Below are 16,033 nucleotides of genomic sequence, written 5' to 3'. Positions count from 1 at the left end.
TTACTTATTCAAAAGAAACCCTTTAGAGTAACATAATTGAAAAACACGTCCGATACACAATCCAATCATTATGACAATTTCTACCGTCAATACCGAGAGAAAATAAAGGATTATGACTGACAATTTAAAGCTGTATTTTCAAAACAAAAATTTGAATATTTACACTTGTTTTAATTATTAAACTGAACATCGTATAGAAAAACATGGCACCCCTCTGTCAATTTAGAATGTCCTAAACACCACACAAAAAGTTGCGGATGTGCTACGTATAGCACAGTGCTGGAATGGCCATTCTAAAAACATACAACTCAGTTACGGAAGTGATAAAATTTACAACGAAATGAAAACATAAGCCTAAAGAATATATTATTGTTGTTTTTTCTACCATGGGAACATGGTTTTGGAACTTTATCAAATGTTTTAAAACATTGATTAAAAAAACAATACAATAAGTTGACATATTACAGTACTGGCAGTGCTAAAGTATTAGAAACCTGTCACCTAACATAAATTCAAAAACAATACATTTCATTAAAGAGACAGCCCTTGAAACAGTACATTTTAAAACAATTACCTGCATAAGACTAAACAGCAACTAAACTAAACTACTATGTGTAGCTTTAACACAAAATCTGTATATACAGCAAATATTTGAGCATCTAACAGGCTTAACTATACATGTAACACAATTTCCGTAACGCATAATCACTTCCGTTATATTCAAACTGCTGTGTGTAATAGATTAATGAGCATGATATAAAACTGTCAGGGCTCTTTAGAAACAGTTCAAATGATAAAGCCCTCTCATGATGCAGGCTTTCTATCCATCTGCGATCTCCGTCAAAGAACATCGAACATTTCTTGATTTTCCTGTCTTTTCTAAATAATCAACAATTTTGTCTACGTCTGATTTCTTTTATTCTTTTTACATCTTGGACGAATGGGACTTTGCATTTGTTACTATATTTCCAAGATTCAGTAAGAAAATTAATCAGAACTTAATCATGAGCCATGTTTCAAATTACGCAGCCATCCAGATGTGTTTCCTCGAACACAAATTTCTGTGATTTGTCAGCAACAGTTGAATTGCATTTTTCGGTTACTTTTCTGATATAGGTGTGTTTGTCTAACATTCTTTGAACAATTCAAACGCGCTTAATAATGTTGATAAACGTTTCCTTACTAACATTTTCTGTCTTTTATTCTGTCACATCGATGTTCCGAACGTTCAACATACAACAGTTTCTATTGGATAATAAATTCTGTAAAGATCCTTTGAAAGCAAAGAATGCAGTCAACTAAAATAATAGCAGACTCGGTTTGATTAAGTCCGTTCATATCATTGTTACTCATATGTGCCACTTTATCTTCTGTACACATGGAAGAAAAATAGTCAAATTTGGCAAAAAAAGGAAATTCAGAGAAACCTAATTACAATAAAACATGTCTAAGAATACCTTATTTCAACTACATAAATCACAAAATTTCTATGTAACCTCCGTAACATAATATCTTCTCGGTAACAGGATAAAACATGTGGTAGCCGAAGGCACATTTCTTTTTAAAACAAATTAGTAAGGTTTTAAATATTACATAATGACAAGAACATTACTGAAACCAGATCATATTGGATGCAGTGACTAAACAAGGACAGCTTCAATGCAGTCAGACAAACCATCTCACCTCCTTAACGGTATTGTGGGAATAATCAAGCTCTGTATCACTTTTCTACTGATAAAATAGTCAGAAAAAATATATATTTCTTGAATCTGAGTCTTGACATGTCTCTTTGGCCAAACTTTCATGTATGAAATTTGAATGTCGCACTGGAATTTACGAACACGTTATCTCTTCCGTAACGGACATGTTTAAAGAGGCATATTTATTTCAGCGCTATATGTTATGTATAGTTTTACGTTCAAACCAAATTGGAAAAGCAGAGAAAACACATTCAAACACATAATCTCATAAACATCATGTAGTAGAATGTTTTTTTTTGTATATAACTATGAACTTACCTCATTTACTTGAAATACTGTTCCACCAATAATTTAAAATTACACTTAAAAGTCTTTGTAGATCAGCCTCTGCTTCCTTCGAGTGACGCATGAGAAAACTTTTTTGTGCTTTCCGCATTTCAGTAGGCAGTTAGAACAGCTAAGATGTTATGTTACGGAAGTGATACGTTACGGAAGAGATAAAATTAATATTTGATAACTGTTCGATACCTTGATGGCACATACTGAAAACAAGCCTTCTTACTTATGCATTCAAGGTATATGATACAGACACAGAGGGATAACAGCAATGTTATCACGTATATTTGAAGAAGTCCCCGTTACGGAGGAGAGATTTTAAATCGCGACAAAATAAAGATGAACTGGAAACGATAATATCAGAAATATTTACTTATCAGAAAATAACAAGGGAGTTATTTTAATAAAGTTATATCATTTGACGACAGTTTGTGTCACTTTTGTCACATCTATACCTTTTTCAAAATACTTTGTTAATATAATATGAAATAAGGCACTGCCTCAATCGGCAATCGATCAGACTTCAACTCGTCCCTATAACATTTAAACAAGAGGGCCATGAAGGCCCTGTATCGCTCACCTGACCTATTGACCTAAAGATCATCAAGATTAACATTCTAACCAAGTTTCATTAAGATATGATCATAAATGTGGCCTCTAAAATGTTAACTAGCTTTTCTTTGATTTGACCCGGTGACCTAGTTTTTGACCCCACATGACCCAGATTCGAACTTGACTTAAAGATCATCAATTTAACATTCTGACTAAGTTTCATGAAGATACAGTCATAAATGTGGCCTCTAGTGTATTAACAAGCTTTTAGTTTAATTTGACCTAGTGACCTAGTTTTTGACCCTACTTGACCCAGATTTGAACTTGACCTAAAGATTATCACGATTAACATTCTGATCAAGTCTCATTAAGATACGGTCATTAATGTGGCCTCTAAAGTGTTAACTAGCTTTTCATTTGATTTGACCCAGTGACCTAGTGTTTGACCCCAATTGACCCAGATTCGAACTTGACCTAAAGATCATCAAGTTTAACATTATTACTAAGCTTTATGAAGCTACAGTCATCAATGTGACCTCTAGAGTGTTAACAAATTTTTCTTTTGATTTGACCTAATGACCTAGTTTTTGACCCTGACTTAAAGATCATCAAGATCAACATTTTGACCAAGTTTCATTAAGATCATGGTCATAAATGTGTCCTCTACAGTGTAAACTAGCTTTTTCTTTGATTTGGCCGGGTGACCTAGTTCTTGATTCTACATGACATAGATTAAAACTAAATCTTAAGATCATCAATATTAACATTCCCACTAAGTTTCATGAAGATACAGTCATAAATGCGACCTCTACAGAGTTAACAAGCTTTTCCTTTGATTTGACCTGGTGACCTAGTTTTTGACCTCAGATGACCCAATATCAAATTTTTCCAAGACTTTATTGAGGATAACACTCTGACCAAGTTTCAGTAAGATTGGGCCAAAATTGTGACCTCTAGAATGTTAACAAGCTTTTTTCTTTGATTTGACCTGGCGACCTAGTTTTTGACCTCAGATGACCAAATATCGAACTCATCCAAGATTTTATTGAGGGTAACCATCTGACCAAGTTTCATTAAGATTGGGCTAAAAATGTGACCTCTAGAGTGTTAACAGTCAAATTGTTGACGACGGACGGACGACTGACACAGGGCGATCACAAAAGCTCACCTTTGAGCACTTCGTGCTCAGGTGAGCTAAAAACAAGAGCTGTCACTAATGGTGACAAATGCCCCCAAAACGCCTTGACCTTTGACCTAGTGACCTGGACCTGGTGACTCCAAGGTCAATAGGGGTCGTGAACTCAATAAGTACTATTAGCATATGAAGTTTGAAGGTCCTGGGTGCAGTGGTTCACGAGTAAAGTGCCTTCATGCAAAAAGTTAACGTTGCCTTCATGCAAAAAGTTAACATTGTGACGAATGGACGGACAGTTGAAAACTAGTATGCCTCCTTTCAGGGACATAAAAAAACTGTCTACTAGGGTGTTAACAGGCAAATTGTTAAGAAGCAATATGACAGACTTAGGGTGATTACAACAGCTCACATTGTGCTCAGGTGAGCTAAAAGTCATACAAACTGAAAATTTCCTAGATTGCAACTCACTGTTAACAAGACTGTAACGGACAGACATACTTGTATAAATCTATTTGCATCACGGCAGGTTAAGAGCTCAGACTAGGCAGACATATTTGCCTTCTTGTGCAGGCTTGATTTTTTTCTATTTGTGTTAATTGTAATTCTGAAATTACCCGCTCTTAGTACCATGCTTGGTAAAACAAATCCTAATTTCGCTTTTATCTACACATTACAAAGACTTGCACCACACTTTATTTATTGAATAAACTGTCCATGTGTTTAAGTTTTATCTATATACACATTTATAATGATCACAGATCACATAATTTGTTTTATCCATACATGAAATAAAGCTGAACTGTGAATAACAACTTTTACTAACAGTACTGGATGCTTTTGTCAGGCTTGAAATAAGTATTATCAAAATAAAGAAAATGTGACTTGCTTTAATCTGAATTGTACAATGTACCATTTCTTTCTCTTGCAACAAAAACAAATAAAAAGCTAGAGTTGTCACAGGAGTAACGAATTATACCCCCATAATATGGCCTTATCACAGAACTAAGCCAATGTCAAAGCAGCACTTTCTTGAGCTTTGACCTACTGACCTCAAATTCAGTACAGATCGTCTGCTGGTCCAGATCAATCACCATATGAAGTTTCATGATCCTCTGCCCAAGTGTTCTCATATTGTTGTATGGAAAAGTTTTAAATGTTCCGGGTCATCTTGACCTTTGGAACTCAAAATCAATACGGGTCATCTGCTGGTCAAGACCAACCTTGTACTAAATTTTGTGATCCTCGTCCCAAGCATTCTGAAGTTATTGTCCCTAAAACGTTTTAAAGACCTGTTACCTACTGACCTCAACATCAAAAGGGGTCACCTGCTGGTCATAATCAACCTCCCTAAAAATTTTCATGATCCTAGGCTCAAGCATTCTCAAGTTATAATTGATTATCCGAAAACCGTTTCACTGATTTGCGTTATTGTGACCTTGGCCTTTGACTGTCTAACCTTAAAGTCAAACTTGACCTGTTTTTCATGATGTCGCACCTATGTATATATTATGAGTTATCATCCGGAAACCATGAAAACCAAGGGGCTGAAAGACAAACTTACTACTCCTTAAACTTTGTTTTGTGGGGGTATAACAAAACATTCTCTTTAAAATTTCATAGAAAATATTACTTAAAGGTCCAATACTAAGGAAAGTGAACATTTTAATTTCTTTTAAAAAGCACAGAAACTATTTCATTTTATTGAAAAATGAAAGTTGCTATGTAGAAATTCGAAATAAATCGCAGTATATGTACAATTATTTTTCTATGAAGTATGAAGAAAGTTAAAAAGACCTGGGGGGTCATTCTGTCGATTCATTGAAATTTCAACATAATACACATACATTTCTTTGAGTTCCAGAGACCTTCTGTAAATTTTGACCTGCCAATCTTCATTATTTAGTGTCTTGCAGAAGTCTATGCACTGGCTATGAAAAAAATTGCCAACTCACTTTCCCTTAGTAATGGACCTTTAAATATAACTATGTTAATTAGTAGACAACCTTTGTAAAATAAACCAGAAAACAATTATCTAAAATAAGGTTAATGAAACTTTAGTATGTTTTATGAGCATAACAAAACCAATGTGATAATAGTACTTTATTTCTAAAGTCACAGAGCTTAGTCAATCACTGCTGTTCTCAAAATAATTTAGTTACCAAGTATATCCTGAATTCCTATCTGTTAAAGTTTTTTTATTCAAGTTCCCTTGTTCTTCTGTCTTTTCATATTTCCTGGTGTTTCTTTCTTGCTTTTCAAGTATACTGGTTTTGTTGACCTTCCATTTTGTAGCTGCCTGCTCTCCAGAAGTAAGCCTGTAAAACACAAATCAAACATTGTAAATTGTTAAAAAGAGACCCCAACAAAAAAGACATGTTTTCATACTCAAAGCTTTCAGAAAGCAGGCACACTGAAACAAATATATATAAAATTTCAATTACAAATTGGACATTATTCTGAACAATTTGAAATATTTTCAGCTGTTTCAATACAGAGTTGGTCAAAGTTTTTCCTAAATAAGTCTATGTAAACCATATGACCAAAGGGCAGGGTCATATTTGACCCAAGGGGGGTAATCTGAACTAACTTGGTAGAGGAACTTGCTTTTAAGCGAAACAGAATGGCTAAGCAAATTTTGGTGGAGGGTCACCCAGAGATCATTTCCATAAAATATTTTTAAAGTCTGGCTAACAATTTCTGACAAGAAATCATTTTCAATGTTTTTCTTTTTTGGTTGCCACAGCAACCAGAGTTCTACATGGAATCAAATTCTTTGGGCAATTTTGAAAGAGGACCACCCAATGATCATTCCTGTGAAGTTTGGTGTAATCTGCCAAGTGGTTCTGAAGAAAAAGATTTTCACAAAAGCTCACCTTGTCACTGTGACAGGTGAGCTAATAATTGTTTAAATTTGCATACATGTATAAACTTTTATGGTTTTGTCCAGAAATACTTTTTCATTCAGATATCATATCATGGATTTTCACATCAAGAAAATAAAATGGAGTCTTTACTTTTTCCTTGATCATGTTGATATATTGATTCTGTGCACTGACGCAACCACAAAAATCTATCCACACAAATACTAATGATTTTACAGTAAACCATGCTTTTTGATTGATTGAAACTGCTTCTCACAGCTGCAACTATAAAGAAAAAGAAAAATACAAATGTAGAAATAAATACCTTATGAACTGCAAGCAAGTGGTTTTAGTCTGTCAACAAGCACATTGGAGCACTCTCAGCAGTACAACAATACTCTGTATAATAGACCATATCTATTACTTCCGTGTCCATTTTAAGGAAAAAGCATTCTGTGACTGAGATGCCTGAAAATAGTGAAAAGTGAGCAAATTAAGAAAACATGGACAACCAACTGTTTTGAAATTTCTAAGGTCTAAGGGCTAACATCGTTTTGGCAAAAGCGGTTTTTTTTTTCAATTTTCATGCAAATAAGATGAACCCAATTATAGCGATGGCATGGTGAAGAAATTCGTTAAGTAAAACTTTTTTCAATGAAAATAAAACAGTAGCAAATTTTGTCAAAATGTATAATGAAACAATGTAAATGCCTTAAAAAATTTCAGTTTTGAAAAAAAATCACTGTATGGGTTTGTTTACACGAATGACCATGCAGCCAGAACATAAACATTACTTTATCCCAGTGGATTCCATGCACTTTTTTGACTTGGTGGTCTATGACCTTCAGTTGATGCTCAATATCATTTAAAGGCAAAAACAGACTGGTAAAGTAGCTAGAAGAATTTGTTCTGCCTTCCTCAGTTTAGTATGAACATGGGAGCCGACAAAATGCTGCAATTGTTTATTGGTATCTGATGGCCATAATTCATAAATGTATAACATTAAAGGTATTTGAGTATGCGTGCAGTGTACGAAATTCCAATTTCAACTAGCCCGTTCTGGCAACCAGATAGAAAATTTTCCAAGTCTGACACCAATTTCACATGCCTAAACTTAAGCACCAAAAACATCTAAATTTTGCACCATAAAACAACCGGTTTTATACCCTCATAATACTTCAAGAAATTCATCATTGTTTAGGGCATGCTCGACTTGAGATTCCTAGGAGAACAGGAACTGAATGCATCGGAACAGTCTTCCAACAAGTAACGTGAGCGGCTTCAGTTTTGCATTTGCAGAGCTCAAATTTATTTTTTTGACCAATCGCAAATTTTAGCACGTAGCTCTTTTTTCTTGTTGCTAAATCTGAAAATCTACTTGCAAATTTAGACTTTCAATTAAAAATGTTAGAATATCCTAAAAAATCATGCAAGAACATCAATATTGCTTGCATCGGTTTTCCTTGAGGTACAACTTTGTGCGTTATGGCTCAAAATGACCCTCAAAGTAATTCGGAACGCATCATTGATGCCGTAACTTAACTACTGGCTGAAACTACTGCAATGCAAATTTTCGTACCCAATATTATAAGTAAGTACCGATTCAACCGTATGTACAAAGTAGTAAGGAAATGCATTCTAGATTTAATTATCAATTATTAGATAGACCTCTATATCTCTTTATAATAGTTTATTCAGTAAACCATTCAACAAACAAAAGCACCGCCAAGCGGGCAATATACGCCCTAAGGGTTACATCAGACAATGGGAGCAAAATTTAAAGAACTTGAGTGTTGAAGCCCAACGGACAGGAACAACAACAAAAAAAAAAGAAATTCCAAAAAAAAAAAATAAATTTCTAAGTCCACAAAAAATTATTACCAGGTAAAGGTATGTCAAAATGTATCTAACAATTGGATGTACCATCCATGTTGTACCACAGAAAAGTGGTCACGGATTTTTCCTACGGCCAATAATAAAAAAGTTTCAAAATAAGTTAATTATAGTAACAAAAAAGGGAAGTAATTCAAAAACAAGGAGCTGCGTTCAATAAACGCTTGATGCCCCCGGTGGCATCCTTGTCGATACAAAGCAACCTAAGTCCAAAACGAGGTCAAGGTCAAACTGAGGTCAGATGTTGTTTGAAAATGAGGAATGGTCACAGGTTACATCTGTATTAGTATCAATTCATACTTGTGAGCGGTATTAATGCTAGACGAAACGGTCCCATTTGGTTAACCAAGAGATGGCCCATGTAAAGCAGCCTAAGTCCAAAATGAGGTCAAGGTCAAGGTCAAACTGAGGTCAGGTGATGTTTGAAGATGAGGAATGGTCACAGGTTACATCTGTATTAGTATCAATTCATTCTTGTAAGCGGTATTGATGCTAGACGAAACGGTCCCATTTGGTTAACCAAGAGATGGCCCATATAAAGCAACCTAAGTCCAAAATGAGGACAAGGTCAAGGTCAAACTGAGGTCAGGTGATGTCTGAAGATGAGGAATGGTCTCGGGTTACATCTGCATAAGTATGAAGTCATTCTAGTAAGCGGTATTGATGCTAGACGAAACGGTCCCATTTGGTTAACCTCGTACGGACGGACGGTCAGGACGATCACTATATGCCTCCCGCATCAGTAGATGCCGGGGGCATTAAATCATTGTAAAAGAACAAAAAGGGATCTGCCTAATAAATACGAAGTGCACTGCAATGCAGAGCAATATACACAAAGCAAAGTCATATATGACCTTTGACCCCTAAGTGTGACCTTGACCTTGAAGCGAGTCATCCAAAACATGCGCTCTGCACGTCGACTCAGTCTGATGAACATTTGTGCCAAGTTTCTTTGAAATTATTCAAGCAGTTCAAGAGTTACAGAGCGGACACGAAAAACACTCAAATGACCTTTCACTCCTAAGTGTGATCTTGAAGCTAGTCATCCGAAACAAGCGCGCTGCATGTCGTCTCAGTGTGGTGAACATTTGTGCCAAGTTTCTTTGAAATCCTTCAAGGAGTTCAAGAGTTACAGAGCGGACACGAAACACACTCATATAACCTTTGACCCCTAAGTGTGACATTGACCTTGAAATGACACATCCAAAACATGCGCTCTGCACGTCCTCTTGGTGTAGTGAACATTTGTGTCAAGTTTCTTTGAAATCCTTCTAGGGTTCAAGAGTTACAAGCGGCCATGAAATTGCTAATGGACGGACGGACAGACGGACACCGGGACCATAACATAATACGTCCCTTCGGGCGTATAAAAATGGCTAACCAACAAAAGATGTCGTGTTTTCTGTTATCTGCAAGTGGGGAAAACACTGTCACTGCCTTGTCCTCAATGAAAGCGAATCTACAAACATTAACAAAAACCGCAATAATTTTGGCTATTATTTGTATTTGCAAAATATTTTTTTTTTGTGTGAAATTTCTGTCTACTCGCATTCCATGAAATCGACTCGCATTTAGCGAGTGCAAAATTTTAGCCCTGTGATTTGTGAAAGTAATTACATCTTCTGCATGATTGTGGTTCGAATCTGACTAACTCTTAAACTCTTGTTAAAATCATTTATGGAACAGTTTGAATTTAATTCCCTCATAATTCTGATTGAGCATGCTCATACAGTTTCAGTAAATCAATAAGTGTTCCTCAACCTGTATACTGTGCGATGCATTCTTGGAAAAATAATTAAATAAATAAATTTAATAAATGGAGATCATATATATATAAATATATATATTTAATCACCATGATTTACACATTTTACTAGCATGCTTTTTTAAATCACATTGGGAAAAAAATGGTAACCTGGTCGAGGTTGTATCTGCAGCAAATCAGTAGCATGAGCTGAAATGCTGTAGTCATTGGCTATTGAACTACCTCTAATTTCGAACACTATGCATTCACGTAAAAGCATGTAAATGCATGGGACTCACTGACCTATTTTAAATCAGATGTGCAAAATTACTAGTTTAAATTATTTCTTATAGATAAGCTGATTAACAAGGTCAAATTTGTGTCCAGTCATGAAAAATAATGCAGTACATGCAAAATTCTGAGAACATGAAGAACACCTTTTAAAATCTGTATTTGTTTCTATGTTATGTGCATGTTTTGCTTACAAATATACATACTGGTTGGTGACCCGGATTCGGACAATTTTACAACCTTTTCAGCGGTCATATTTTCATTTTTAATGCAAGATCCACAAAATATTACCTGAATCATGTTCAGTTCTCAGTGTCACAAAACGCGAATTTGTTTGTATCTAATAACAAACTGAACACGTCACTGAGGCCCAAAAGATGGTACGTAAATTTAACGTTTTTAGCGTGTTGCAGGACCCAGAAATCGGACAGTAGGAAAATGCTAAATATCGCCATTTCTGTCTCGCGGAATCACTTTTAAGTCGGTTTCAATGATAAAAAGACATGTTTACCTTGTTTACATTCAACTATTTTAATGTTTGTTATAAGGCCGTCAAGAGTTAAAACATTCAGATGGCCCATATACGACACATTTGTTTTAAATTAATAATTATGGTCATTATATTCTGGAACATTTTATTTAAGTCTGGCACTATCTACCCATTTAAATCATTTTCAAACACGCAATTTTCTCATCTGCATTTAGCAGATTGTAGATGAGTACCTCTTGAATAATGTTGGGGCCTAACAACAAGTATACGCATGCGCACTGAAAGCACATGCAACTTCCCCCAGCGAGAGGTCTCACAACATTCCGTGAACAGTAATTATTCCAATTTTGTAAGTTTTACTAACCGATTTGCAAATGTTGCAGTGGATGTTGCACATAAAGCAAGTGTCTGTGTACATGTCAAAATGATCAAAAAGAACGCCAAAATAAGCATTTACACGACTTTCCGGGTTTCTGGGTGGTCCGAAATTCTGGGTCTCCAACCATTAAATGGGAACACAGCAAAACACTGAAGTGCACTGCAAAACACTGACGTGTCACACGTGCTGCCCCAACCGCAACCGTAAGTAACAGGATCAGTTTCTTTTTTTTTGTATGTTTCCTCATCAGTCCAAAATTAGCTAAAATATTTCAGCTGTCAATGATCTCTGAGCTGAAACGAATCCCGTATTGAAACTTAACCAAAAATCGTGGCAGATTTAGTCTGTCATGTTAAATTATTTAAAACTAAATGCCGTGGACTCGCCTTTTACTTAAAAGTATTTCTTGTCCATTTTTCTTTTGATCCGACATAAAATAAACCATAAAACACTACCCTATTTTTTTAGCATGTTACCGAAAACAAAGAATTTTTTTTTGGGCCTTTAAAGAAGTACACCAAAATCTGCAAGACGTCAATCCCTATATACATGTACACAGCACTGCTCATGGGCAACTTTATTACTGTGTATGCAGTGAGCCAGAAGAAATAGTAATCTAAAGAGCTTATCTCGATTTATAAATAAATAAAAATGTATCTAATACAGAATTTCTATCCTTTTATGGGTTTTTGTTTGCATAGGAAAATTAATTACTCACGTTTCTAAAAATGTCAACTGGTACAACCGTGCACATGCTGTACTGGAGTGCCGTCCATATTCTATACAAAAGTAGAATAATTCCATCAATCAGTCAATGAGTCATGCATGCAAGTAAAAATCACTTCTTAAAATTCAATATTGTGACTGTGAGTAACAGACAAGTTTCACGAAATTAAAGTACCGGGAAAGGAATTAAAATACAAATTGAAAAGCGACACAACGGTGAATCTATTCTATCATTGCCCGAACAGAAGAACTCGTTGGAGATAGATTTTGTTTATTCAAATTTTCAAAATGTCGGTGGTAGTAAATCAGTCTCTACTGTAAATCAATGTAAAGATAAAAATGTTCAAGACATAGACAGCGTTTAAAAATGCTACTCAGTAATGAATAGATCATGTTTGTATTACAATAGGCTTACAAGTCATACATTGTTAGCGGCTGATTAGCTTGTGAATATTCTTTCGTGTCGCAGACATCGATAAGTCTTATTGTGCGGATACTGCGTTCGGCCAACTGATCTGACGGACGCATATCAACATTAACGAAGACCGTGATATCCCGAATTTCATCGGGGTCGTCGCACGCCCATGGTCTAAACCGGAACTCCATATTTTTTTTATTTGGATAGTATGTGTTGTTTGGATTACCTCGTATGTTACCGTAGTGGGATTCGATCCCTATTAGTTATTGTTACGGTAGGTGAGAACTGTTTTGGGCGACAGTAATAATTATGACCGGGATGAATGCATTTTGTGCTTATGCTATTGAAAATGTCCTTCCGCAATTACAATGAACCCTCTTTCATAATACTGCATGTAGTTTTGGTGCACAGATGTACTCCAGTACTATCAACAGAGCTCTTATTTGGCTCAGTATACTTGGCGACATGGCAGAAATGAGCAGAAAGCTTTTATTTCAATCCTACTGCACATAGAAAGTAGAAAAAAGATCGGCTAAAAGTGTAAAAAAACCCAAAGAATATGCCCTGGCTAAAGTAAAACCCTCTTGCCAACGTAATTTATTCATCATTTGTTTGTAATAGATGAACAAGAATGAAGGCGACAAGAATTTTCTAAAGTGGGTCAAATTTTTGGTTTTGACTGATCTGTATTTGTTGGAACGAACTAAGTATTAGATAATAGCAATTGTTTGTATAATAATAGATTGTGGCAAGCTGGATGTTGCGAATGGAACTGCAAATTCGTCTTCTGGAACTAAATTAGGCGCATTAGTGTCTGTTACCTGCAACGAAGGCTATGATTTAGATGGTCCTTACATTGTTAAATGTACAGCGAGTGGTTGGAATGAATCTGTATCTTGCATATTACAAGGTATTGCAGTACCTCCTTTTACGAATATAACTATAGTCTATATAGGCTATAGTCTTAGCAATAAGGGAAATGAAATTTCTGGAAACTCAACTATAATATGTCAGGCAAATGGAACTTAGAGTGAAATTCCTGTTTGTGACTTCTCTGGGATATTTTTATACACATTTTCTACTGTCTTCTTTCTTCTCTCTTCTTTTTCAGTCTGATTATGATTTACATTTTCTGTTCGTTCTACATGATTTTCTGGAATGACATCAGTATTTGTTGGAACAAACTTAGCATTAAATAATAGCGATTAATTGTATAATAATAGATTGTGGCAAGCTGAAAGTTGCTCATGGAACTGTAAATTCGTCTTCTGGAACTACATTTGGAGCATTAGTGTCTGTTACCTGCAACGAAGGCTATGTGTTAGATGGTTCTAACATTGTTGAATGTACAGGAAGTGATTGGAATGCATCTGTATCTTGCATATTACAAGGTATTGCAGTATCTCTTTTTACGAATATAAATAACATTCCTATATTTGTCAAAAGCTAAAAGTAACTTTTCTTCTCGTAATCATTGTTGTTTGTTTTTTACACCATTTTGAGTGTTGATGGTCACTGAACATATGGGATAAGTGATCAGACAGCTCAGTTTATAGGACATAATTTTTAGATACGAATAAATGTGAAATATATTTTGTAATTTTATGAGTTAACATATTTACGTGTCGGGACGTTTAAAAGATGTTCTAATATCTTTTATCCATACATTTCTTTATTTAATCATTTCCTTAATACACTCACTAAATTCCTAGATTGCGGTGATCCGACACCGGAAAACGGAAAGATTTTAACAACGGAAGGCACGAAGTTTGGAAATAAGGTTGAAATAGATTGTAACGTTGGGTATGAGCTGATAGGGGAAAGGATAGTTACTTGTCAGAATGGCAGTAAATGGAGTAATGCTTCTATATGCAAAATAAAAGGTACTACCAGTGCTTTTTACAATATTGAGCAGACATAGCTGTATTATGCAAGGCTTTGATAATAATTAAATTTTCTTGATATTCGGTATCCAAACCTTCTGTTTTATACATTTGTTCACACAATTTTCGTCTCTCTAATAAAAGTGAAGTAAATCTAGGAAAACTGTTCAGCAGAAGAAGCCATATCCGTAGAACGCAGCCGCCAATACCACACTGCGCATGGAAATAAGGCTATGTGTCCGGACAGCGTAAGGTGCTGTTAAAGGTCTTGGGTAAATCAGCCTGCGTATCTTGCGCTAAAACATAACACTACTTTCATTGCAAATAAACACTTAAAAGATGAGCATTTTCTGCATGAAATGGCATTATCTACAGTCGTAGATTCATTAAATCAGTATGTAACCATTACGGTAATTAGTCTTCCTCTCACATTCTTTCGTGTCGTGTGAAGAATATAACGTTTATCGAGACAAAGCAGCTGTTTTATTGTGATAATATAAGCACCTATTAATACATATTCATTTCTTATAAAGTGCTCTCTTAAGTTAAACGACTACAAAAAGCTATTGTTGACTTATATTTAAGTTCTGTTGCAAAGCAAAAATTGCTACAATACCACTAATACCTGTTTGTAAAACGTATATTGGAATCTTGAAGTTCTAAATAAAGACCTGGCAGTCTCGATTTACATGTAAAACAAAAACATTTGTACAATTTGATGCGTTTCGTAAGTGGTCTGCAATCAGTATATTAAAACAAAAGATAATAGGTAAGGATAGATTATTGGGAAGCACAGAGCACCACAAACACAGCCACAGAACCACGCATTTGCAAAGTAGGCCCACAACAAAAAGAAGCTGTAGCGGAAAAATATTACAGACTGGTTGCTTCAAAAATCCATCAAGTACATTATAATTTAATGCAAAATATAGATAGAGGGGGAGGAAGGAGTAATGGATAGAAAGGCGGTTGTGGGAGGGGGTTGAAGGGCAAAGTAGAACAAGGATGAATATACAAAGGGAATGCTACGTTTCTTAATCACAGTTACATTACAATGTAAACCACAGTAGCGCAGACATTACTGTAGCAAAGACAAACACACACACCCAAACACACAACTAGATAACATAGATAAACAGACAAGTAAGATATATAACAACAGTGTATGGCATCGCCAAAAAGACGCACAGACGCACAAGCACACAAACGCACACGTATAAGCAGCAAAATACAAAAATCGCGCACCTCCTAAGATTCCGGCAGCCAAAATTAAGGTGGGCACGATAACTTACTGATAGTAAAGAGGGATGCCAAAACAAGGGAGCGTTATTGCAAGGGGATGAGGGCGGTAGGGGTGGGGGTTTGGGGGGGGGGGGGGGGGGGGGGGGTGTTGGAGGAGGAAGAGGATAGAAACGCTAACAACAAACAAGACAACACAAAATACAAGACAGAGAGAAAACAAGTTGAAAATAGGAGCACCGTCTTTGAACGGTCAGTAACATATATAGAGGAAACTGCGGTTTTAAACGCTTTTATGGCACGCCAATCTCGCACTTACCCTAGTTTCAACAATTTAGACAACAAAATGTAAATAAAATCCCCACTGAGAAAGGCTCTAACATTAA

This window comes from Mercenaria mercenaria, chromosome 12 (genome assembly GCF_021730395.1).
Source record: "Mercenaria mercenaria strain notata chromosome 12, MADL_Memer_1, whole genome shotgun sequence".
NCBI classification, from domain to species: domain Eukaryota; kingdom Metazoa; phylum Mollusca; class Bivalvia; order Venerida; family Veneridae; genus Mercenaria; species Mercenaria mercenaria.
This window is presented reverse-complemented; position numbering follows the sequence as displayed.